The sequence below is a fragment of the Balaenoptera ricei genome, chromosome 1 (genome assembly GCF_028023285.1).
Source record: "Balaenoptera ricei isolate mBalRic1 chromosome 1, mBalRic1.hap2, whole genome shotgun sequence".
NCBI lineage: Eukaryota > Metazoa > Chordata > Mammalia > Artiodactyla > Balaenopteridae > Balaenoptera > Balaenoptera ricei.
Genome location: NC_082639.1, coordinates 146,816,249 through 146,844,087, shown reverse-complemented (window position 1 = coordinate 146,844,087; position 27,839 = coordinate 146,816,249). Strand labels below are relative to the sequence as shown.

Genomic DNA, 27,839 nt, shown 5'->3' with positions numbered 1-27,839 from the left:
GGGACTCCAGACCAGTGGGAACTCATCACTTCTGCAGCTCTGGAAAAGGGGGATAGTTAAAGGGTCATGATGGAATAATCAAGTACTAGGGACTTGAGTACTGTCCCTCCAAGGAAACATGAGAGGTGGGAAGGAGAGATGTGAACCCCAGAGGAATAAATGTCCAACAGTGTAATTAGCAGGGAAAATAACTTGGGGTGTAGAATTCTCCCAATGCTCCTGAAAGAACACCAAGCAGTCAAACTATCTTTTACAGGTACGGTGTTTATAAAGGAAATCTTGCTTTGAGGGCTCCAGGAGCCCACCACTGGGTATATGCCCATGATGATCGCTACTGGAGATGAAGTCTCCTTCTGAGACAGAAGGGAGGAAAGTTAACATGGTATTTATAGACTTGTTAGCCGGTGGAATATAAAATCTGGCATCCAGTGTCGAAAACAACTTTGGATTTTAAAACCAGATAACTATTCACATCAGAACAGCTACTGCACTCTCAGTTCCAAAACACTGAAAAGCAGGTTAGGTAAGATCTTACATTACACATAATAATCTCACCCAGAGCTATTTATGCAGGGCACACAGGAACAGCCCACAGAAATCAAATAAATTTGCACGTAAGGAGTAGAAACGCTAAGTATATGATTCAGGGATTTTGCACCTAAACCTCAGGGAAGATCCTGCAAGCAGGGGAACTCCGTTCAGGAAAATGCTTTATTTAGCTGGTTTATTCATGTTTTCTGCACATTCAAAGCCCCACATAATACTATTGTTATTAACTGACTTCAAACTATAGTGTTTCATATGAAGGTAGACAGAAAGGGAGGACGGAGCAGGGATCCAACAAATTAAAATGTCACACTCAGCATTAAATGATTTAAAATGTTGATCTCCATATTAAATCCTGAGTCACAGGTAACAACCACACAGAGCACTCAGCCATCCAGTCCACTGATACGTTGCCTGTCACATTCCTCTGCTTTAGAACTTTATTTTATTTTTTTCATGTACACAAATACTTTTGTTCAGCACAGAATGTATCCAGGAAGATGGAGATAAAGATCAACTGCAGAAGAATAAGAATTTTAATCTTAACAATCAAGCAAGTGGGTTAGGGTCCTAACAATATTTCTAGATCTAATCAAAATCATGACCCAGAGAGCAAAAATAACTTTCCCAATCAGATCATGGGGATTAGAGCCAAACTGGCAAATGTCACAGGGAAACTAAGGTTCAGTGTTAGTAAAGCTCTAACAATTGTAGCTAGAGCTGCCCTGTCCCCACAGGTTATCGGCTTAAACGAAGGAGGTCACCACCATTTATGAGGGTTAATTAGTGCTAAACACTGTACAGATGTCACATTTCATATAATCTTTATCATAATCCCCTGTTAAATATTATCTCCGTTGTACAGATGAGGAAATAGAAACTCAGAGAGGCTAGTGACTTGCCTATCGTCACTGCTAGTAGAAGGAGACCTGGTACTAAGTCCATCTGACCCTAAGATCCTTCTCAACTCAGAGATTCTATTATATGATTATGACAACTATTATTCACAACTGCCATTCTACTGAATATTATGTGTAAGGCTCTAAGCACTTTATGTACATTTTCCCATTTAATTTAATCATCTCCATAGCAATATGAGGTATTATTATTCCCATTTACACGTGAATATATTGAGGTTAGAAGGGGTGAGTAACTTGCAAGGTCATCCAAGAGCAGGGGAAAAGTTGCGATTCTATTTGACCTAAAAATCCATGGTGCCCTCTACTAGGACTGTTCCATCCATCGACCACAATATAACTGAATGGAGTACAAGAGTTTGGCTGTGACATTCACTGATATCTACTCATAATATTACTAACGATTATCAACCCCTATAAACATCAATACCTGCTGGACATGAAGCACTGCAAAATGGGCCTATACATTTCTTTTATTATTGTCAAATGCTTTAACATCTTCTAAACCGAGTCAAAAAATTGAACATTATCTTGGGTTTATAGCAGCTTTAACTGCACAAATAAATTTCCAACTAGCTCAGAACTGTACCTTTACTAGACAGTATAAGCACAGTGATTAAGATAACTAGCTCTGCCTACTCATCTATAAAACGGGGATGATATCACTTATCATAAATGAAGTCATGAATGTGCACAGCAATTGGCACATTATCAGCACACAACATTGTAGCAATGCTACTGCCCTCTTATTCTGGAATTGGGTCTTTTAGGTCGAATAAGAATAACAATCTAAGAAAATAGTGAATAAATTCAAATTGTGTTATAAGACACACAAATATAAGCCTGGAATCAAACATCTGATTTTGGGCAGGTCTGATACCTCATTTCTAGACAAACCAGATACTTCCCTCTTTTTCAAGAGGAACATAAAAAAATTAAAATATTCCTCAGTGTATGAAGGGTTTAAGGAAAGAGCTGCGGGAATTAATTAATGGAGAAAGAGAAGTAAAAGATGCAGCGTAGTTAAGCAGGGAATGAGAAGAAGCATGGTAACTCACTAAAAATAAATCAATCGCAAAACCAAGCGGAAGCTGCACTGAGGTAAAAATGAATACGTATCCTGGGAATGGAAATTTCCACCAACCAAAAGAAGAAGCTTTCTTCTATCAGAAGACTTATAATTTTAAGGAGGTACTTCTCCCCTGACACTCTCCAAAGGGAGTAGCTGGAATTTCAGTTTACCCAGGATGTTGGGTCCAACCAAAAAAACATCAAATAGAACCCTTCAGTTCAAATTATAGGGAGAACTTGGTAAGATTTTCCCCCGGTATCTTTGATGTATCTCTGGCACCAACATTCAAAAGGAAATGCAACATTTCTAGGACTTGATTTTCTTGCAAAATGTAGAATCTGGCTGGTCTCTCAGCCAGGTTCCTTTAATTGGGAAAGGTAATTTTTTTAAAAACATACATGCTTAATGCCTAACTTAATACATACTTTTAAGGGATATACACTTCACAAACTTTACAAAGCACTCCTCTCTCCTTCATATATATATTTATATGTGTATGTGTGTTTATATATATATATTTGTTGTTCATATTATAGCCTTTAAAGTGTCAGAAATGTTTTCCCAAACTTACTGTATTAGAATGTTTGTTTAACTTCTTAGTAAACTTCTTTCAAAGAAGCTTTTAGAATCATCAGATTTCCTCAGGGCAAATATTTAGACAGTTTCCTCTAATACTAAAAAAAGAAAATAAGGAAATTGACACATTTTCTGGTGCTATTCATCTTAAGGCAAGTCTCAATCATGCTAATTTCTACCAAAGCAATCAATATCTATTGTGGAGAAATCAGATATCACTTCCTACTGTCCTCTCCCAACAACCATTTTAAATCCCGCATAGTAGACCCTCACTCTCGTGACACTCAGCCCCAATCAAAACTGGGAAAGTAGAAGCAAGAAACAAGTCTAATATTATTTGGGGGGAGGGGGGTTCTTTAGATAAATTGATTTGTAACCAAGCTGAATTCTTACTTCATTTTCATTTCTGCTAAGTTAACAACCACAAAAACCTTAAGAAATCATCGGGCTCACTTCTTCTCCTACTTTTTCATACCATCTTTATTTTGACCACCTTTGTAACTCTAAAACATAATGTTATGCCCAATAATGCACTGATATGATGACTCTCAACTGCTTTACAAATCTAGGCATTATTGGACAATATCTATTTTAACTAACCCACAAAATCTTTCCCCCAAAAATGCAACCTCTGACGTTTCCAGCGTCTTATAAATGTGTTTGTGTTAATAAAAGAGTGACTTAGAGCAAGGGCTTTTAAGTCAGATATCTCTAGGGTAGGGTCTGGACTCTGTCACATACCAAATAGTGTTATGCTCATTGCACAGATGAGGAAATGCCTTCGAGAGATAAAGCAATCTGCTTAGGATGGAACAGCCAATGGGTGGCAGAACTGGAACTCCAACCTGAGCAGTGTGACTCCAGGCAGCCCAAAGATGTAACTTATCAATGAGGCTTAGCAAGAATTCTCTGTAGTTATTTCTCACCGAAGAGATCCTTGTTGCATTTAAGGCAACCATATTCCTGGGCTCTCTCCCAGTTGTAAAGAACTTTTCAAGGGCCTAAAGTCTTCAAGAACAACTAAACACAGCCTACTGTTAAGGGGCCCGCAATCTAGTAAAGGACTACAATCTACCAGGCGTGTTTCCTAAAAAGATGCCACCAATGGATTCTACATGTGCCAAGATACAAACCCCCTGCTCTGCGTACCCGCCCCAACCCAGGCTCCCCTTCCCATCTCTAGCCTTGAGCAACCTTGTCTATGAACCCCGATTTGCCTTGCCCAGGTGATCATTTCCTACGGGTCCTGTGAAGTGGAAAAAGATCGGGAAGCAGTGCACTCTGGTACTAGAGGGGCCAGTCTGCTCTGCCTGCACCAAGTCATCCAGACAAAGCACTGCCACAGAAGGAGAACCGAGGTACCACCCTGGGTGACCTAGACAAGCTCCAAGATCCCTTCTGGCTCTCAAATCCCTGAAGGGGAAACATAATTGGCAAATGACGTTTTTTCTTGGAATAGTACCTGCTCAGGACTTCCAGGGCAACCCAGTGTTTGGAATTAAGCTAAATTCTCTATGTTATTTGTCAGAAATGAGGAGGAGAGTGAATTTTGAGAGTGCCTAAGAATGCGACCTTTTTTTTAGCCTTCCTGGTTTGTTCTTCTTTCCCCCACTGAGAAAAGTCCGTATAGTGATGTTATGGCTGCAAATTAAACCTAAGTTCCTCCGGGCCCCACCCAACAAACACACAGACAACCTGGTACCTCCAGCCTTCCAGCCCACCTTCACCCACAGCTGCGGCTATCTTTCCATTCAGGGTGTGACACCAGGGAGAAAAAGTGAAAAAGATCCTCAGGTAAGACAGGAATCAAACATACCGAGTTAAGATAGGAGGAAAAACAGGAGCCAAGGGAAGGTCTGGGTGAAACTTATTAGAGAAAGATTTCCTTATTTATTGTTCTTTGCTTGCCTTACTGAAACAAGAGCTTTGAAGAGAGAAGGAGGGAGAAGAGAGAGATTTCTTCCATGATGGGATTGAAACATTTTAACATTTTAATCACCTGAACAAAAATGTCAAGAGGGTTCCTCACCCCATGCTAATACCCACTCCCACATGATTGCTCTTTCATCTAGTCTCCTCTTCCCCACAAGGCACAGAAGATGCCCCCTGGCCAGCTTTTTCCTGCCCTTCAGGTCTCAACTCCAAGGTCCTGTCCTCAGAGGGACCTTCTGAAGTTCCTTCCCTTCTCACAGCCCAGTCACTCAAGCTCACTGCCTCAGTTTATTGACTTTACAGCGCTTGGTATCTGAAAGGATTGTGTGCAACTGTTTTTCCTTGATTATGGCTGCTACCCCTTCTTGGAACAGTTGTTCCAGGGCCCTCATCTGCCTTGTTCACAGCTGAATTCCCAGCACGTAGACCAATGCCTGCTGCTGCTGAGTGATCAGTGAACGACCAAGGGAGAGCTAGAGGGGTAACGGAGTGGGAGAAGGCCCAGGAAGGGCAAAGGGGAGGAAAAGGCAGCATGTGTTCTAACAACAAGTCAATTCAGTGGAGAACGGAGCAGTATGGCACAGATCAGATCGATTTTTTGACCTTCAGGGAAGCGTGTTGCTAAGTCATGGGCTCCTGGGAGGTGGGTTCCAATGCCACGCTGCCTCAGACCACGCAAGTGATGACTTCTCCTTACGCTGAGCATTTCTAATGGGAAGCCAACTTTGCCACACACACCCCTATGCTCCCTGTGTTTGTGCACTTGCCAGCTCTCCACACTGACCGCTCCCACTTCTTCAAATCTCAGATTTCCCCCGCTGCTCTCAGCTGATATTCATTACACGCATAATAAAGAAAAGAGAATTACCCTGTCTTTACAACGGTAACGCCACCAACTTAGCTGCATCTATTCCACATACTCTGCCTTCCAGCTGGTTACCATGCAAATAGTATTCCTTCTGCTAATGCCAACCTCCCCTCCCTTTCTCACCTAGCCAAGGCTGTCTCTCTTGCATCCTCCTCTTTCTCCTGCATCATCAGCACCTCCCTTTCTGTTGGATCATCCTCATCTTCACATCCTATTTTCTTCTCCTCCTAGCCCTGCTGGGCTTTTGGTCCCCAACATGCTGCTATCCTTAGATGTTTACAGTTCTTCCCATAGGTAATGGGAGCCATTGGAAGTATCTATGTAGGCAAGTATTCATAGTATGTTCAGATCTGCACTTTACAAAGATAAGGGACATCACATATGCACTGTATATTTTAAATCAGTCCTTTCTCAGTGCCTTGCAAAGAGGGAATTGGGAAAGAAAGCCTTCTGCATACCTACCCTTCTCTCTGCTGGTCCAGCAGAGAGCAATGAGCGCTACTCTTGGCAGCCTGAGCAGAGAGAAAAAGGGTTTTCTGTGGCTATGGCTTTGGACCAGAGCAGGGAAGATCCAGGATGACCACCACGCACACACATCTGACCCCAACCCACCTCCCCCTGCAAACAGGCGAAGGGCTGCCGTATCTGCTGTAACACTGGAGGCCAAGAGGAGATGGTCGTGCACTGCTGCCTTGGGCTGCGGCAGACATCTACCTGCCTAAGGAATGGCCAGAGTGAGGATGAATCCATGGCCCTGAAGAAAGTTCACCCACCGATGTCTGGGGACAGCTCAAAAAAAGAGCACTACATATGGTTCCTCACTCTACAAACTTGAGCGAACAAAAGCATGTGCCTCTTGGGTCTGACTTGGGGATACCACTGATCCTGAACTTTAGTGCCAAAATTCCATGACTGAATTAAGGTTTAAAAAAATAAAAATATTCTGAAACTTGTCTTTTGATATCAAATACAATAATGAAAACCAGCAAATTCATTATTCCATATTCTCTTTTCCTTCACTAAAAATCAGAAAAAGCAAAGCAGAAGAGTTCCTAATAATCTTAAGGATTTTGCAAAACTCTCATGTTCTCCATTTATCTTCACCAAATATCTTAACTCACAAAAAGCCTATAAATTTTGCAAGAATGTAAGGCTGTATATTTCCTTCTTCCTTGCAGAGGCACCAGATCTCAAAAGAAAGGATGATGAATGGGTATAGTTATAAATACTCCAAGGCTAATGAGAACCAAAGATGAACTGTAGAAAAATCTGGTATTTGGGGATGGCTCCTGGCGTGTGCTTGAGTTAAAAGGTCCTGACCTCACGTAAATTCCAGAGCTATTTTATCAGATAAGAAAAACAAAGCCAAAAAGTACTCATAAATTACTGTACATTCAAATTTCACCAAATATTATTTAGTCAAGAGAAGCCTATTTTTCAAAATGTAAGTAACTGACTGCTAATTGAAATATAAATTACATTTATGGACATTTTAAGGATTTTAATAGAATGGTTGTTTGTCACTTCATTAGTAGTGCAGGAAAGAGAAACATTAATCAAAGCTTCACAAACAGTAAAATGTGAGGAGGGACTTAGAGTGCAGAACATTCAGTGGAACATGAGGCAGACTTGACTGACTGAAAACTTTCTCACTATCTGATAGATACTTTTGTGCAGTATTACCTGTACCGAAATGTTCTCAAGATCACAGCTTACAGGTGGATGTTGCCAGGGCTGCCAGATTTAGGCCGAAAAAAAAAAAATCACCAGTTAAATTTGCATTTCAGATACACAACTGATCATTTTTTAGTGTAAGTACGTCCCGAAGTATTCCACATGGGATATACTTACACAAAAAAAATTATTCATATTTTTTAATATACTGTATTTTATCTGGCAGGTGGTCTGCTAAGGTGCTAGGACATTTCAACTGAATATTGGAAGGACAGCAGATCCCTCTAAGTACCTTGAGTTGCCCTCAGACCAAAATCCAGTCACTCTTTCATGCCAGATGGCACCAAATGTGACTAAGCAGACATCGCAACACAACATCCATGGCAACACGTTCAGAAACTGTCTGCCTGCTTTCCTAATTTAAGTTAGAATCATACAATTGCAGAATTTTAGAATTGGAGACTTGCATAGATTCTTTTTTTTTTTTTTTTTTTTAAAGAAAAAAATTATGTCATTCCCAAGCGCAAGGAACTTTCCTACAACCAATTACCAACGTGGGAGTGAGGAGAGCGATGTGGGCACCACATTTAACCACAGGAGAGCCAAGAAGATTCCGGTGCCTCTCCACTCCCAGAATTTATTTATTTTCCCAATGTCAGCAACTTGTTAAGGTCCCTTTTCACAACTGGTGATATAAGCAGAGGAGAACTGGACTGTGAGCTCCTTGAGGACAGGACGGGTATTGAATTCATCTGTGTAATCCAAGAGTTTGGCACTTGGTGGGCACTCAATGAATGTCTGATGAATGAATGGGTGATGGTGTGTATGGTCTTGAGTCACCGAGACCAAATGTGTGTTGGTTGGGAGAGAGAGTGAGGTGGTGAAAAGCAACACGTTGGGAAGCCTGAGGGCAGGGTGATGGAAGAAGGTAGGATGACCACAGCTCCTGCCCCAAGTTCATCTTCCTACCCAAATTCCTTTGTTTGTAATGTCCCCCAATAATGGTGCGAAGATGTCATCACTCCCTGCATGTGGGTTTTCAGGAAGGCAACCTGATCTCAGCCCAGTGTCTGCTCAGAGCCAGCTGCTTGCCCTCTCTAGGACCACCTTATCCCCCACAAGCACAGGTAAGTGGCCCATAGGCTCTCACCAAACTACAGAAACATCTGCAACGAGGCGGAAAAAAATTGACTCCAGAACACAAAAGGAAATTAGAACTACCAAAATTAGCAAATGTTTGCTTAAATGTCTACAAAATATTACTTTAAGTCAACAATCAAATGCTCACACAGTTAAATATAAAGGATATTTAATATAAGATATGGGTACATATTATGAATTATGATACACTGTGAAGTATGACCAGCCCTGTCCATGTTCCTTCCTCCCTCCCACCTGAAGCTATTCTAATGTAAATTACCTGGTAGAGCACGTAGAGCAGGTCCCACAACGTTTGGAAAAAGAATCATTTCTCCTGGTCCCTCCTTGCCTCCTATCCTCTTCCTCCTCAAAGCTGCTCGTTGCAGTAATGCCCTGATTTTAAATGCTGCTTCATGCAGCAAATCTGTTTACCTGTAGAGTTTTATACAGTCTTCTACAGCGAGGTGCCATATGGGACAGCTAAAGAATTCAGTGTAAGTTTGCTGGGAAAAGTTCTAATGGTTGAAGCACAAAAAGAGGCACAAATATTAAAAATGGCTCTTAAGGAGTGCTCCCCATGTGTAAAGTACTGTGTTCAGGGAGGGTACTGACACCTCGCCACACCCGCTGAAATGGGTGGGACCTACGGTCATCTTCACTGTACAGCCTAGGAAACTGGGACCTAGAGGAGGCTAAGTACCTTGCCAGAGGTCACACGCTGAGCCAGGATGTAAACTTGGAAAACCTGGTCCTGTTTTAGATACGTCATTGATTGCTCCAGTCCTGGAGTCAAGCGGACAAAGGGTCATTGCCCAAGAGTGATTTAAACCTGTAAAAATGTTGGGAGGCGGGGAGAAAAGAAAGACAACCAAAGAGATTTTTCCAAGCAAAGACGATGGGAAAGATAGAAAAGGTAAGATGCACACTTCCCAAACTGAAGGCAGAGCTATTGCGCCTATTATTTTGGAACTGGAGGATCACTATATTAGAAAGGAAAGCTTCCGAACGCCAGGAGCCAGGGGGAGACACCAAGTTCATTCATTTCAACCCCCCATTTAAAAAATGGGAAGCCAAAGCCAAGAAAGGTTAAATAACTTGTTCAAGATGGCCCAATTGAAGAGTATTCCTGCCTTCAGACTCCACTCCAGGGTTCCTTTCCCCCAACTAACTCCCTGGGCCTGCTGGTGAGAAGTGAAAGGCCAAATAACTTTAAAAAAAAAAAAAAAAAAGCAATCCAGGACACATAGGAGATCCTGACCTCAGAGCCTCTATAGAGAAATCTTTGGGGATCCCCAAAGACTAAGGAAAGGAGATAATCAGAGTTTTTTTGCTTTTTTCTTTTTTTCCAAATAGGGTAGATCCAGGAAACTAAACCAGTAGAAAGATTTCTGTCCAAGCCATAAAGGAGTTTTAGCAGATTTTTGCAAACACCACACACTAATAATTCACTAAGAGTATCACGTCAAGTTAACTTTATATACAGTGTTTGACAGAGTTCTTGGTGAGCAGGAAAAGTCTGGTCCACTTAAGGTGTCAAGATATAGGCAAGGTACGTGGTAGTCTGATACCTGGAGTTGAAAATGGCAAAATATGGGCTGGATTCAGCTCAAACGTAACCTTCTCAAGACACCTTCACCAGCCCCACCACAGACCTGGAAACCCCACCTTCTCCACTCTCAGAGGTCTATACACTCACTCTGTGAGCAAAGGTGACATCTTCCTGTGGCTTGTTTACCTGGATGAATCCCCTAAGTGGTCTGTGAGTCGATGGATCCAAGGCCCCTGCACACAGGAGAATCCGGAGAAGTATCAGTCCAGTGAATGAATTCGTACTTCTGTTTACAGAACCATGATCTATTGAGCGTCTGCAGTGTGTCAGGCATTGTGCTAAGTACCCAGTGTGCCTTGCTTAACAAGACACACATGGTCCCTGCCCTCAGGGAACTTAAGAGTCTTGTGGGAGGGATAGGCATAAAGCAAATAATTATACAAATAATTATCAGAGCTACTAAGGAAAAGTACCAGATGCTTCATGAGGGTGCACTTCTCTGAGGAATGCCATTTAAGCTAAGAATCAAGATAGGAACTAGCAAATTAAAAGATAGGGGCAGGAACATTTCTAGAAGAAAAAAAGAGCCTTTTCCCTCTATCCCCCATAAAATCCCCAAGGTAGGAAGATGCAGGGTGCTTTCAGAGAACTGAAAAAAAGGCCTGTGGGGTTGGAATAAGGAAGAGTGCACCCCAGTAAGGAGACAGGGCCAAGCATGAGGGGCAGGCAGGTCCCATTGCAGATTCCTGCCCAGAGAGCAAAGAGGCATGGCACTGAAGGGCTTACAGCAGGGGAGCGACATGATCAGACAGGCTTTTTTAAAAGACCACTCTGGCTGTGTGTGCAGAATGAACTGGAGGGGAAAGTTGGCAGAAGACCAGCTAAGAGGCTCCTGCAGTAATCCTGGCCAGTTTTGAAAGGACAGACAAACTGACAAGAGCACTGTTCTGAGGAGTCACCATTATATAACAATAAGCCAAGAGTTCATTCAAGCTTGGGTAACAACTTGAAGGAAGATCTTCCACACAGGGCCACAATATCTCCTTAGCTCCACTCCGTCCATCCTTTCCAACATCTTTATCTTGATGGGAATAAGGTCAGAAGGGAAACTAGCAAAGCTGTTAGTACATAAATCTAGGAGGAATGGCTATGAACTACTATTTGACTCTCTTGTAGGCTCAGGGAAAGAGAAGGTTCATAAAGATGAAAACTATAAGGTCTCCATTCTCAAGGAGCTCTCAGGAGGCTAGTAGGGATATCTGAGCAAAACAAATATTAATACAAGGCCAACTGAGATGAGGGCTATAACGATGCTATAAACGAAGTTGTATGGGGACTTCCCCGGTGGTCCAGTGGTTAAGACTCCACGCTTCCACTGCAGGGGCCACGGGTTCGATCCCTGGTCAGGGAACTAAGATTCTCACATGCCACACAGTGCGGTCAGAAAAAAAAAAAAAAATAGAAAGAAAGGAAAAAGAAAAAGTTGCATGAACACACACTGGCAAGAAAAAGTTAATTCTGGCAGGGAAGTAAGGGAAGTTTTTTCCCAAAATTTGACTTTGACTTTGGCCTTCAGGGCTGAGGAACATTTTGAGGGGTTGGAGGAGGGCAGGGAGGGAGGTATTCCTGGGAGCAGGAAAAACCTGCAAGAACAGAGAGGAGCAAGTTTGCTAGAGCCCAGGGGCAAGGCAGGCCCCAATCCACATTTTAAAAGATCAGGATTAGCATTAACTTGCCGGTTTACAATGCCCTTCCACATATATTGTCTAATTTGATCTCACATCCACACCGAGGTCAGTAGGACTGATTGTGATTGACATCTGAGAATACTGACGCTCCACTGGCCCAACCACATGGGAGAGAGCCAGCAGTCACAGCCAAGTGTTCGGGCCCCATGCACGAGCCTTGTTCCACTCTTAACCAACGAGACCAGATAAAACCAACAGTGCAACATTTAATAGACAGAAAAATAAAGACCACAATAAATTTTTATAAAATTTCAGAAACGCAAGATGACCACAAGCTCAACACATGCTCACAAATACTACGCTGCAGCCAATGCAAGCTTCTTTAAGATACATATATAATTAAGAAATTATGGTAACTAATGGCCCTTCTATGACCGTGAAGTCAGAGAGCCCTCAGTTTGATTTCCAGCACTTGCACTTACTAGCTGTATGGCCATGGACTGGAAATTACTTTCCTCTTAAGTGCAGTTCCCTCATCTTCAAATTGGAGTACTAAACCCATCCTGTAAGGATTATTGGGAAACTGAATGGGAAAATGCAGGTAATGAGGCTGGCACGAAGCCTGGCACATTCTGTTAATGTTGGGCTTTATTAACTCTCATTACAGCTCTCTCCCAAGGTCAGAACACATTTGAGACACCACACTCAACTTCTGGTTCCATATTCCGTGAGAGATAGTGAAAATTTATAGAATGTTTGGGAAGGGTTATCAGCAGAGAAGGTTTGAGAGGGCACTACCCTTGCAAGTATGGACACCTAAAGCCTGAGTTCTTGTCCCAGTTTAGCCACTACCTAACTCTGTGATCTTAGGCAAGTCACAACTTACCTGTGACTCAGATCTTACCTGTAAAATGATGAAGGTTAAGATATAAATTCTAATTGACTTCTAAAGTCCCATTCATGTCCAAAAGTCCTTAAATTTTATAAATCCTGCCTTATGAGGACCTTTTAAAGGAAGTAGATTTTCCAAAAGAAGAGAGAATTAAGAAGCTGCATGATACAGTTTTTAAAATAATAAAAGCAGTCACATAAAAGAAGAGCACACTTAGTGTGTTTTAGAAGAAATAATGAGAAAAGTAGGACCAGTAGGAGAGAGGCTCAAAAGGAAGCAGCTTTTGGCTTAGGCTAAGGAGAAAGGAACTTTCCAACAAAAAAAATTATTCAATAATGGACATGTGATTATTCAATAATGGACATGTGATCATTCAAGATTGGAGATCCTCAATGGCAGAACAATATTGTATTCACCTTGCACTCTCGTCACCTAGCCCAGTAAAAGACACAAAGGAAACCCTTAAGAAAGGATGGACGGATGGGTAGACGGGAGAATAGGTAGGTGGGTGGATGGGTGGGTAGATGCGTGAATAGGTGGGTGGATAGATAGATGGATGGATGGGTAGGTGAATAATTGGGTGAAAAGGTGGGTGGATGGATGGGAGGAACGGAAGGAAGGAGGGCATGAAAGAGGAAAGAAGGAAAGAAGGAGCTGCCTTAAGAGGTAGTGAACTTCCCCTTGCTGGGTGTGTTCCAGCAGAGCTGGATGACCATCTATCTGTAAGGGGTGCTACAGAATAGATTTCTATCCCGTGTAGGAGGTTCCACTGAAGGTCTATGTGATGTTTACTTCCTCACTTTTCTCCCCACTAACTCATCCTACATATTTTTGTCAGATTAATCTTCCTAAAAGACAGTTCTGTTGATGTCACCCTCCTACTCAAAAAATTTACTGGCTCCCCATTGCCTATTCAATTAGGTCCACAATCCTGCTATCTGAGGGCTTCGTTTGACTTTGCCTTAAGGACTTCTACTCATTTTTCAAAACCCAACTTGGATATATCCTCCATCAAGAAAATGACCACTCTTCACCTTTCCCCCCCAGTTTATCTGAATCGTGTCATTGTTGTATACTATTGCACACAGTTATAATGCATTTGGTGACAGTTCTCTTCTATGAGGCTGTGAAGCTCCTGCATGGGGGAGGAATCTTTACCTCTGTACTCCAACCAAATAGCACAGAACCTGCCTTTCAGCAGTTATTCAGTAATAGTAAAATAGGAATTATTTATCTGAAACCAGGAATTCTGTTAAATTCAAGATATGCAATATCTTCCCTGGATCTTGATAACAACTCCATTGGCCCCATTAAATAAACAGGGAAGTGGAGACTGAAGGGAAGATAAATAATTTGCACAAGACACAAAGCAAATAGATGGCAGGGGCTAGATTCAAACCTGGTACTGCATGCCCTAAACTCCTGGATAGGAACCACTCTACAGTGCTGCTTTCTGGGCAGCAAGACCATCCATGACAGCCCAAACATGTTATCCATTTACTCATTCAACAAGCATTTACTGAGCCATAAGGGACAGGCTCTCTATGTACAGGTCCTACCCTCAAGAAGCTTACAGTTCAATGTGTGAAACAGACAGATCAACAATTATGGCGCAGTGCGATAATGCTATCAGAGAGGTATGCACAAAAAGAAGAACATTTCAATCAAATTGGGAAGACAGGAAATACTAATTATAGCAATGATTTCCAATTAACAAGCATCCACTGCATGCTAAACAAGTGTGCTGAAAATCGTATCACAAGGCTTTACAAATAAATAAGCTGTGGCCCAGCAAGGTTACAGCGCACTTAGTGTTGAGACAATAGTTTCTGGTGTCCAAGTGCCATTGTTCTACCCTCAGTACTGTTACTTTCTAGCTCTGTGCCCTTGAGCAAGTTATTCACGCTTTTTGCCCCTTAGTTCCCCCATCTGCAAAATGGGAAGAATAGTAGTTCCTATCTCAGAGGGATGCTGTAGTGTTTAAAGACTAAACCTATGCAAGGCACTAAAAATGCCTCCTGGTATATGGTGTTACATAAATTTCACTTATTATTACATAACTGACCAAGAGCATTGCACGTAAATGTCTGATGCCAGTACTCATATCCATTTCACACAAAGCCTTCCTCCAGAATGCACCTAAGACAAGGTGATGCTTGAGCTGGGCTTTGAAAGGCAAATGAAGGGATAAGAGCAGGGAAGGGTACAATCAGCTTTGGGGACAGCCAACATTCCACAATGCCTTATTGCTGCACTACTGCTCATTCTTTTCTCTGCCTGATGTTCCTTCTCCAACAACCCTGACCCACTGAAATCCTATCCATCAGCCAACAAAGCCATCATTTTAGACTTCTTCGATGAATGTGCCCCTGATCTCCTTCTCACGCACTTGGTTGATAACTCTCTGGTCAGGGTTAGTCTTGTGTATGAGGTTGTATTTATACACTTTCATCTACACAAGTATGCACACACACGTATGCATATGAATAGAAATCTTCAAGGCTTCCAGAATGCCTCATATTCATGGAGCAGGTACTTTATAAAGCCCCACAGATAATGTTCTCAGCTCCAGTTCAGAGATATTTGTTATACTAATTACCATTCCAGAGCTGAATTTAGAAACTACCCCCAAACTGCAGACAGCTCCACTGTAAACAATATTCCCTAATCATCCTAACTCATCATGAATATCTCACTGATGGGGGAAGTAAACTGTGATTTATTATTTAAAACTGTGACTCCATCTAAATAGTTTAAAAAATGGACAAGGAGAACTTGAAACTAAAGAAACTTCTCTCAAATACACATTTATCTGAAATTGTCACATTTGCTTTCTTGGCTTCCTTGTAAGCTGGGGTGGAAAAAAGCAGGAAGCAATTTTATATTAAAAATTATCAGAAGCATAATAAAAATTTCCTAATGACAGCCTATGTCAAATATTGTTTTATTTTAAAGACTGAAGAAATTTTATTTTTCTCACAGCCAACTTTTGATCAAACACCTCAAGAACGAAATCAAACCAAAGTATAATAGCAGGTCAGAGGGAAAGTGCAACAAAAATGGTGAAACTGTGTAGTTAATGGATGAAATGGACAAATATGAATTTCATCTCTTTTCTCTCTTTCAGTCTAATTATAGAAGGAGTAGGCAGATTTGTGGTCACAATATAGTCAAAATAACAGACGTAGAAAGTTCAAGAAGATCCAAAATTAGATAATCAGCCCTCCTTCAAAGAATTAACTTGGCCTCTCAGCATTGATTAATCTCTATTTATTACAGTTCTCCTTATTTAAAAAAAAATCATGGGCTTAAAAATACTTAGAAAATTAAAATTGAAGGAGAATTTTTTTTTTTTGGCCTTGCGGTGTTTTTTTTTTAAGGCATTAGCTTCTTTTTAACAACTTCAGTTTAAGCAAAAGGGAGGATAAAAGTGCATTTTGATGCAAAATAAGACATATTGAGGGCTCTCCAAAGGAGAAAGACTGGGGGGATGGAATATTGACCAAGGTTAAAAATAAAAAGGCCTAACAGGAAGGCAAGTCTACCAAACTAAGTTATTTTTTCCTCCTAACAGTCTAAAATTAGATACCTCAGCCATGCTTGATGTCTTTAGGTAAAAACGATATCACAAACCTCCCTTTTTAACACCAATGAAGTATTTTGGTTCCCCAACTTCTTGACAGCTAACGTCACAGCTAACCAGAGCTAGAGAATTTAAGTCTAATAAAATGTCACAGCCAACCTAATGAAATCTCATCTCTTATTTGAAGTATCCAAGCTATAAACCCAAAGCTCTGTGGACAAACACCCCAAAAGTAATTTTAGGCTACAAAAATGCCTCAGCTTTCTATCCCCCAAAGATACATTGTTAGTAAAACAATGGAATCAGCATTTTCCTCCCCTTCTTGCACAGCCTAAAGCCTGGTTCTCAGGCAGTAACAGGATATTTGGAAGATTTCCTTCCCTTGGGGATCTCTGACACCCATGGTGGTGCAGCAGCAGACCCAGATTCAAAGGCTGAGTCCAAATTCTATTCCAACATGAAGGGGTTAAAGGTGACCCCCAAGATCTATGTTCTTCATCTCCACTGCTCTCTGAGCAGCAGCCAGAGTGATCCCATTAAACCTAAGTCAGATACTGTCAGGCCTGTCCTCAAAACTCTCCCTTCACCTTCCCTATCAGAGTAAAACCAAAGCCCTACCATGGCCTCCAGGCCACTACATACTCTGGCCCCTGTGCCCTCACCTCCTGCTCTTCCCTTTGCTACCTACTCCAGACACACTGGTCTCTCTCTGCACTGACTGTCCACACCCCGGCCACCTGGAATGCTCTTCCCCCAAATATCTGCATGGCTAACCCTGTCACCTTCAGATATTTGATTAAATGTATCCCTTCCAATTAGATTCATTTAAAATCACATGGCTGGGCTTCCCTGGTGGCATAGTGGTTAAGAATCCACCTGCCAATGCAGGGGACACAGGTTCAAGCCGTGGTCCGGAAAGATCCCACATGCCGCGGAGCAACTAAGCCCGTGCACCACAACTACTGAGCCTGTGCTCTAGAGCCCTCGAGCCACAACAACTGAGCCCACGTGCCACAACTACTGAAGCCCGCGCACCTAGAGCCCGTGCTCCGCAACAAGAGAAGCCACCGCAATGAGAAGCCCGCGTACCGCAACGAAGAGTAGCCCCCGCTCGCCGCAACTAGAGAAAGCCCATGTGCAGCAACGAAGACCCAATGCGGCCAAAAATAAATAAATAAATAACTTATAAAATCACAGGGCCTTTAAGCTCTATTTTTTTTTTCCCATGGTACATTACTTTCCAACAAATGACACAATTGACTTTTACTGTTTCTTATTTATTGTCTGTTTCCCCCAGCTGGAGTAAACACTCCTTGAGGGCAGGGATTTACCTGTGTTGTTCAGTGATGTATCTCATGAGCCTAGTATGTAGTAGGTCTTCAATAAATATCTGCGGAATGAATGAATAAGATCTTTTCTTGCTCTTACGTCTTACGATTCCATGAAGTATCCAGTACTTCCTGCTTGGTAAGCTGGTAACCAGTTATTTCCCCACAGAAACCAACCCATGAGACTGAGTTACTACAGTCAAAAAACACTGGATTAGTTGCACCACGTATTGAGAATTTGCCATGGGCCTGATACCTTTTCTTACATGTATTTTTCTCATTTAATCTTCACCAAAAGCTAGTTAGAAAGACATTCCGTTCCTCCCTATTGTCTTAAAGAGCCTAAGGAAATTCAGGCTCAGAAAGATTAAGTAACCGAAGACCATGTTGCTATGAGTGCCTCTGCCGGCCTTTCTACAGACCCAGGACAGTCTGACACCCCATTCTCCCTCCTTCGTTTTAAGATGGATTGATTCACTTCTTCGATAGCACCAGATAACAGAGCGACCCCATGGACGTGTTACAGAAAGAATCCAGAGTGCAGTTAATTATACAGAGAAAACCTGGACTAAAAAAAAAAAAATGCAATAAAATTTTGTGAAACTGTACTTTTATAGTAAAACAGTCACTCCTATGAAATCATTCTGTTACTGTTACAATCAAACCAACAGTAACAGAAAAAGAAAGGGAGATGGCATGACCTACTAACTTCAGCATTGGTCTCCCTGAAGACTTGTTGTGTGACCAGGATGAACTGATCCCTTCACTAAGCCTCAACTAACTGGCGTGAAGCCACCCAGCCTATGTACTGTCTGCAGATTTTGAAACAAGGTGACAAAAATCCATCTGCAGAATGAATGAATTTACAAAAGAAAAGCACTCTGTAAATTCAATTATCTCCTGATCACCATTTCTGACGTTGGGAGGAGTCGTTTGAGAGCCATTACCCAAGCCCAACAGAGCAAAACTTACGTCAACTCAGACAGCTAAGTCCAGCAGCCCCCAGACTGTGGCAGAAATAGAGTAACTCTAACGGAGGCTCTTTTCTCTGAATCATCTCAGTGGTGGACCAAAGTCCTAGTTGCCACCAAGCCACAAAGGAGACAGGGTCCATAAGCAGAAGTTTCTGTTAGGGTCAGCTTCTTTGCAGGCAGAGGAGGAAACAGTCCAAACCCACTTCTATGGCTCAGCGTAGGCTGTGTGGTTAGGCAAGGCCGGAATGTCCTCCCCAAGCTACTGTCACCACCTTAAACAACTCCTGAACTACAGACACTGGGAGGAACAGGGAGAAAGACCAGCCGAGGGTTCTGCTGACTCCCACACACAGAGCATGACAATGTTTCGTCCCCAGCCAGACCTGGCCTTATTCCAACACAGTTCATTAGACCTTCTACACAAATTCGCCTGGTGGTTTCTCAGACATTCCGTAAGAAAATATCTGCTTTCACCTTTCCTAGATGGGAGGTGGCAACCTCAGTGACTAGGGACAGAAGTAAAAGGAGGATCTAGCAGATGCTGATGTTGGAAATTGCCTCATCCACATGAAATGTCTGAAACTTCCACGTATCCTATGGATAACTGAAGTTTTTCTTGTACTTGATAATTCCAAATTGTGAGCTCAAATGTCTAAAATTAGGTTACACATATAAATGCCAAGAATTCCTTTAGTGGTAACTGTTAAAAATCCCAAATTTAAAATGCCTGCTTAAACTGTTTTAATCAAGATGGCAATCCTTAAGTCTTAATTTTTGAGGTCTCTTATTTGCAGACATTTTTACTTTATTAGTAACGTAAAATAAACACGCCTTCCCTAGGAAAAAAATTTTTAATTAAAAGCCTTCACAAGTATTCCACAACTACTCTGAGAGCTGTCTTGACGCATGGATGTCTTTGGGGGAGGGGTGTACTTAGGCTCTAACTGTACTTGAAAAATAGCATTGTCGCTATGGAAGCAGCTCAAAATTTTGGCTGTTTTTTCTTATGCTAGCAAAGGCCATATTCTTTATATGCAACTTTTCTTTTCACTGGAAAGGGCTTTGACAGTAATCCACCTAGTTTGTAGCAAGCCCTGCCTTGCCTAGGCAGTCGTCCTTCCCTCTTACTGCTCAAGCACCACTCTTTTAGCTGAGCCACAAACATGCAATGCAGGTAGAGCACAGATGAACCGGAATATGAGCATTCACCAGCAAAAGAAAAAGGTGACTTTCATTCATCAATCATTCGTTCCTTGGAGGAATCACAGACAAGGCCTGTTCAGGTTCCTGTCACTGGTGAAACTGGCCTAAATTCCAACCATTCCTTGGGTCTTTTTGGACCCATCATCGGCAACTTGTCCATCAAAATGGAGGAAGCGTGACCAAGTTTTGTTTTAAAACAAATGCTTCAAAAATGTTACATTTAAGAGTATCAGCCTTTTGGAGTAGTCACCTTTAGAAACTAGTATTTCTTCCAGTGACATGATGAAGAGGGTTGCTCAAATATGTTTGAAACTCCTCTTTCTGAACTCCCATTTCAATAGCTCAGTGACAGTACACTGTCATTCTCTGAAGATGTCTTTGGGACGCAATCAACAGGCATTCCAAGCCACGCTTGTCAAATAAGGTAGGTAATCATGCTGAGTAATACTGTTTTTCATAAAAATGAGGTGTGACCATAAAAGTAATAAAACTGGTTTTTCTTTTGAGGATCACAACTAGATTCTGAAGGCAAATACAAAAAATAAAAATAAAACGAGTTCAAATAGTGTTAGTTGATATTCTTGTTTTTAAGCAGTGGCAAGATCTTTGGAATTAGTACAAAATCACCAAAGCTACTTTGAAGACAGTGTTTCCCATTTGGACACACATATATGAGTATATATAATAAGTTAAATTAAATGATTAATTCCTACCAACTGCCTCCAAATTTAACATTTTGATTATTTTCCCAAAACTTTATTTTTTTCCCCACTATCATTCTCATAAGTTAAAATCATTCACTGACAGAAAAAAATATTAAAGTATATGATTCCTTCAAGGAACAAGTGGATTGAATGAATAAAGAAAAGTCTTATTTAGCATCTTAGAATTGAAGTGGCTCTAAAAAGCATTCACCCAGAAGATACTTACTGAGCAAATACTACCAAAGAGAGAGATGTTCAGTTTTCCGGGAGTAACCATCTAGAGCTCCTTTCAGTAAATCCTCTCTTTAGGAAGATGATTTTGCTGCTGTGAGTCTGTCCCTGGCATTATTTTTGGCCTGGGACTATTATTTCCATGTTATCCAAGTTGTTTTCAATAAGTAAAAGGGAGCAGGGCTTCTTATTATATTCATGAGGAGAAGACTCAGGAAGGATCTACTTACTCTACGTTATGATACTGAGGAAGTTTCCCCTGCGATGGTGAGATCAACACTTCTATCCTAGGGCAGGTCGGGTGGTACTGTCAATATTAAAACCCCTATTCCAGATAAATTCACCTTCTTGAAATAATTAGTGCTCCAGGAATAAGATGAATTCCAAATCTATTTGCACATTCAAATCAACTGGCAGAGAGTAGGCTTAATAGTTTTCTAGATTCCTGGAAGTAGGGTGCTGCTGTAACAAACACCCAAAAATGTACATAATGGCTTTCTAATTTTATTTATCTTTGCTCTACGATGCCTCTGATAATTTCTCCACTCTTCTATTTCATTTTTAAAGGCTTTTCAAAATCTACTAAATTGATTTCATGACGCATTAATGGGGCACCTCCCATGGTTTGAAAAACGACCTACACCAGGTGTTTCTGACAGTGTGACCCACAGACCACTTCCATCAGAAGAGAACATGCAAAAAAAAAAAAATTTCTGGGCTCCATCCCATACCTACTGCAACAGATTATCTGTTGTTAAAGCCCAGGACCTGTCATTTTCTTAAGCTTTCTAGGTGATTCTGATGTGCAATAAAATTTAGAAACTCATCTAGACCCCAATCCAGTCATGAGTTATAAGGCAAATAGGTCCAAAGAGGCTTCATGATTTTTCAAGGTCACATTGCTAATTAGTAGTGAAGCCAACAGTGGGGACCCTTGCCTGCTGTATTCCTGGGTAGTGTTCTTTACGTACATAAAGACCACTCATGCCCATCTGTGATCCAGTATCCCACAACTTTACTCGATGGTCATGCTCACTGCTGTATCTCCAATGCCTAGCACAGTGCCATGTCTGGGCAGAGATAAGGAAGAACCACAGAAATGTATGTCTTATCATTTTGAAAATTAAAGTTCAAAGAACACAAGAGTGCAAAATCACACATATGGCCAATCCAACAACCAGCACATTGTTTATTTAATAAGTACTGATCTTCATCAAATGCACCTTTGACTTACAAAACAAATTATCTCCAAAATTGAAAAATGAAATAATGGAGGCAAAAGTGCTATGCTTTCCCTCCACAGAAGAAGAAAACTTTACATAAATGATACAACAGTGGCCAAAAGAAGCAAAAGAATTAGTAACGAGAAGCATCAGTTTTACTTCCTAAATCACAAAAGTTACAAATGATTTTCTCAGATTTTAACAAAGGAACAGTATCAACAAAAAGCAAGTCAATCTAGCACACTAAATAAAGCTATATGTAAGAGAATAAAAATAGACCATGGAATTGGAACGTTTACTGCCAAATCCATGGTTTGGTTAGGCTTTGTGATTTTGCCTTTCTAAAATCAAATTTTCCATCTGAAGGGCTGCTCCTCCAGTTAGTTCAGGTTTACATGGGTCAAGCTTTAGTCACAGCCACAGGAATACCTATGGCATGACCAGCGACCTCTGAGGATTCCACTGAGTAATGTTTGCTCCCTCTTCCAAAAACAGCCCAAGGATGGTTTTCCCAGGGTCTAAAATCAAATTCATCCAATATGCGTTTATCGAGCAACTATTAACTTCTGGGCCTAGTGTTAGGCTTTTGGAGAGTGGGAGGAGATACAACCAGACTCTGCAGCTCTCAGGTCACATATTCTATTGCAAAGATTTCCCAGTGTCTACATAAGTGTAAGGTTATTATTAATAATCACTCAAGCAGGTACACAATGGCCAATGGATTTACCTGGAAGAAAGAAGGAAGTAGCTGCAATGTGCACACAAGGGGAACTTTTTTTTCCAGGGAAATATTCAAATGTGAGGCCGAGTGACCTTCCCTTGCCCTTCCTCTCTGACTTGGAGACTCTTCTTTCCTTTCAACTTCTCTGTCAAACTACAGATGAAAAAAGAGGTTTGAAGATGTCCCCACCACACATACACTCATACACCCAGGCCATATTTCAAGGGCAGAGAGAATTCTTCACAAGGCTCTAGGAATCAGGGCAAAGCTGACACACACTCTCACTTCATTTCCTGCGTCCCTCTCCAAGATTCCCTGCAGTCTTCTCTGTAAACTCGTGGTCGGTGAGACAGCCAACACCAGCTACAGACCCAATGCCTCCAGTTACTGAGCGTTTTTCAGAAACATACTCTCTTCTGATAACTCAGGTCTGACCAGAACTCCTTCAGAGACTTACTGGCAAGCTCTGCAACTGGTCAAAACCAGAAAGAAATACCCTACAGATTTCAAAGGCTTTTATGAACCTAAAAAGAAAATCAACGCTGGCATCATTTAAGACGTTCAGACAGGACACCTATCCTGATCTAAAGCAGTGACTCACTCCCTTACTTTGGTCATCATTAATACTGTGAGATTTAGCTCAAATAAATTTCGACAACTGACTATAAATACACTGTATAATTTTTATCAGGATGTGAGAATGAGCCTCACCTCTGGAGTCTGATGACAAATATTAGGGTTTTAAAAATCTCTCGACACACAATTTTGTCATACACCTACCTACATGCACATCACAACATGCACGAAGCCACAATCATTCCTTCCCTTGAAGAATTTGAGAAATGACTCATGTTGGGCGCTGCAGGGTCACCCCAGTAACACAATCCCACCAGAGAGATAACAGGGAAACAGCAAAGATTATATTTCTTTCATTTGCTCTCGGGGTTTTAGGATAACTGTATCCTGAGGGGAAATCCTTCTAGATGTGTAAAACGTGATGCCTTACCATTGCTCCCTGCCTCCAGTAATCAAAGAATTACTTCTAGAAAAGGCTCAGGAAGAAATCTGGATTTTCCCAAGCAAAGATGATCTGTCATCATGCAGTTGTCCATTAACAAGGGGGAATTTCTTCTATATGAGAAGCAGCGACAGTTGCACTTGGGCAAAGAAATTATATATTTTTATTTTATAACTGAATCTTGTAACTGATGATGTTTCTTCCTCTCCTATGGCTACAGGCAAACTCAGGGCTAGATTTGCAGACTACTTGTAACGTAATTAGGCAGAGCCTTCCAGAACGCATTTCTGGATTTTAACTCTCTTCTGATGTCATCTGTTTGATCCCTATGCCACTTTTGTTCTGGTTTCTTTGTCTTTATTAACGTGTTTTTTTAAGAAACAGACAAATGAGTCTCTGAGCATTATTTACCCCTGTATGAGGCTTCCTCTAAGTGTTCACCACCTGTGAAGATGTTCCCAGGCATGGAGACGTGTTCACATTACCCTGAGTCTATAATTTATATTGTATCTTCAAGCACACATTCCTTACACAGGAAGACCCGCTGCTGGCCTGCTGACAATCTCTAGGGACGATACCCTCGCCTTAACTGTGGGTTGTTTGCTATCTTCATTTGAGTGGTAATTAAAACTGGCTACATCGTTTCCTAAGAACATCCTTGTTTTACCTGACAGGAATTGAAAAACAGGGGTTAGGGAAGTAAAATAACTAAAATAAAAACACAGAAATATAAAAAGCCCCCAATGATGTTATCTTTGCCACAGAATCCAACCCAACTAAAAAGCCATCTGTACTTGTGCAATAGGAAGACAGAGTAAAACCTCGACATCCCAGTTCTCTTGGAAATTTCATTCAATGATGACCAGTCATATCAAACAGTCTCTAAATAGCCAATCATCTCTGCATAATTTTAGGTGTCTCAACTATATGATTAGCACCAGGAGAGCATCAGATAAGTTTTGAACCCTGCATCCGGGTCTGGAACAATGAGGCAAGCTTAGTGGATGGGAGACAAGGTTTAGCTTATAACAGAAATAACACACAGAACCTAGTAAGGTCTCACGATAAACTCAGGATGAGGCACTTCAAAAGAAATTCATGTAACCAATAACTTTTAGTTATGTTGTCTTTAAGAAAAAGATAGCATTGAACTCTGCACACCCTAGTTTGGAAGTAGCATAGAAAGCTGCCCAGTTGCCACACTTTACTGCAAAAAATAGATAAATATTCTTAATTATTTTGCAATCATGAACAAGGGAGTAATAGTCTCTAGTCCATTTGCAGAAGAGCTCTCTGAAGACTAGAGAAACCAGCAGTTTTTCTAAGCCTGCTTAACACCAAACCTGAAAACTAGACAGGACCCCACTGATTATTGCATTTGATCATAAACTTCCCCATAAGCCACATATATTCATGTTTAAGCCTCCATATATATTGAAATTTAAAACAAATGGAAATAAAATTTAGAGACTCAATAAGGCATTTTCTCCAATTAGAAATATTTCATTTATATTTTTTCTGTAGGATTTTAGAATTGCCTGAGAAAAGCAGCTCTAGTTGATGCAGAGATTTAAGGGAAAAAATAGTTTTGGCAAATTAACCTTTCATAACCTCAGATAAAATTAATCCAAAATATATATTAGAAGAAAATTCGACAACTGGCCACCCGTTCTCGTTCAATATGGACATACACCATCAACCACATTTATCCACTTAAAATTCACTGTAATTCATTTTAATTTACGGAAATACATTCACTTGGAAATGGACTGGCTTTCAATGTTGTTTCAACGCTGCACACCAAACCACAGGTTGAATCTAAGACATTTCTTGTGCTATTACAAATTTGGTCAAAATCATTCAACATGTTCAAAAGTTATGACTAAAGTATGAAATCCAAGATATCCACCTGAAAAAATCCTTAATCTTAGTATAACCCTTCCTCCCAAAACAAATTCTAATGTCCTGAAACATTTTTACCTATGCGGACACAGGCATAATTATCAGGACACTGCTTCCAAAGCCATATTTCCTAGATAAACTATTCACAGACCTTTTATCTATTACAGTTCTTTTTTTTCCTTTTGCTGACCAGAACAATAAGTTCTTTAAAAAGAATCTTGAAGCATATTTATTTATTTATCATTTTAAAATTTAAGAACAGATGCTTTATTTCTATTATATTGAAAAAATAAATTTCCTACTGTCCCTACACTTTCTTCTCCACAGTCTATCACTTTTATTTCTCATAAGTTTGCCAATTTTTTATACTTTATCCTTATTCTGCTATAAGTCTTTCCCTGCCATTATACAAATTTATATAAATGGTTTGATCCTCTTCTGTTGATAGCTAACTCTGCAGTGCTGCTTGAGAAAGGGCATAAACAAGAGTAAAGCCAACTGAGAGTACACTTTAGAACAGTAAGATATTACTCAGAAACCCACAGAGAAGGGAAATGAAACAATGAATACCCAGAGCCCCTGGAGTCACCATAACATTTAATTCAATTCTGCATGTATTTCTCGAGACCTGCAGTTAACCAGGCAACGTGTTAGGTAGACAGTCAGCTTACAAATTTGTGGTGGGCCAGGTGGGCTGAAACCCTCACTCTGCAGAGAGATATTAATGGGTCTTTAAAGAGCTATTAATTCATGACTAAGAGAGTTATTTTACTTTGGTATAGATCACTTTCTTGCTCTTTCTGTTTTAATTCACCAAAATCCATTATGAATTCCTTTATTCCAATAGGAGACCTGAAAAATCCATCTGCAGGTCATTTTTTGCAGTCTTCCCATCCCCCACCTCAAGCCCACACTGCACACCCCACATACATTCCATTACTACCTCATTTCATTTACTTCTTCCCCAATACTGTGAGGTAATTTCTTTCTACAAAGGCTTAAGATCAGAATCAATTCCAACACAAGAGCCCACTCACTGAAAAGTACAAAGAGAGCAGCTTCCTGATATCTCAGCTGTAACTCACCTGGACCAAGGAGAAACTACAGCAAGTAGTTTACCCAACTGCTGGCCTGAGGTCATCCCTACGCTACAAACACCAAAGGAAACTTTCTTTGAAAATTGAGTAAGAATGAAAAAAAACAGTGCTGAATAGATGGAAACTACCCATATTTCACCTTCTCAACTGAAATAACTCTTGGTAGTCTAGTACTCAAAGAACACTGACATTGAAACCCATTAGTTCACTGTGAGAATAGCCCTGTGACTAAGGAACAGACTTTGTTCTAAAATTTTCTGGTGGGTCATTGTCGGAATTAAATAAAAGGATCCCAATTCACCATTTTTGTTATGCATGAGACTTCATCAGATTGGGATGCTAGAGAAAAGGTGGTGAAATCTGACCACAACAGCTTTTTCAAAGGTCATACTATCCCCAAAGGATGGTTAAAGCCTTCAGGGGGATGTGCCTTCACATTCTATCTATTTAGCAGTTCAGTGACTATTCCTATTTCTAAGCGCTTATCAGGGATTTCTCATTCCTCACAAATACCTAACACAGACAAAACATTTTAACCTATAGCTCAATTTAGCAAAGCTCTGGGCCCTAGTAAATGACCCAAATAATAACCTTTTGTTGAGCTGGATTCAAAATAATGAATAATGAATTTTAAAAATCAAGGTAATAAAAAGCCCAGTAGAGCAGTGTTTTCTCACCGATACAATGGGTCCCACTGTTGAGACACAGAAGTCTCTTTGGGGGCAGGGTTTTGCCAAGAAGCACAAACCCTACATACCCAGGGCTTCTGCTGCTGTAGAATAAATTCACTCACCTTCTCTGTTCATTCAGCTGTCTGTCTAGTTGATGAAAAGTAATGTTTCAGTTCAGGCTTTATGTTTGATTTGGAAATAAACTACCACCAACAAAAATAAACCATTCCTGACTGTGATGTTACAATATTAGCATACATTTTCCAGTTTTAATAGAGCAATTCTAATGTATTACCAAGTGCATCGAGTTATCTACCTACTCAGCAAGGA

General features: G+C 40.8%; 1 protein-coding gene across 3 annotated transcripts in view; it reads right to left on the bottom strand.

The window, feature by feature from the left end:
• The window catches only part of C1H1orf21 (chromosome 1 C1orf21 homolog), a 237,574-nt gene that overhangs the window by 192,543 nt on the left and 17,192 nt on the right, over nucleotides 1-27,839 (bottom strand). Inside the window, exon 2 of one of the 3 annotated variants that reach the window (XM_059937754.1) lies at nucleotides 7,595-7,645. The exons of the other annotated variants lie outside the window; for them this stretch is intronic. The gene's annotated coding sequence lies outside the window, so the exon portion shown is untranslated. The remainder of the gene's footprint in view (nucleotides 1-7,594; nucleotides 7,646-27,839) is intronic. 3 annotated transcript variants of the gene reach the window in all.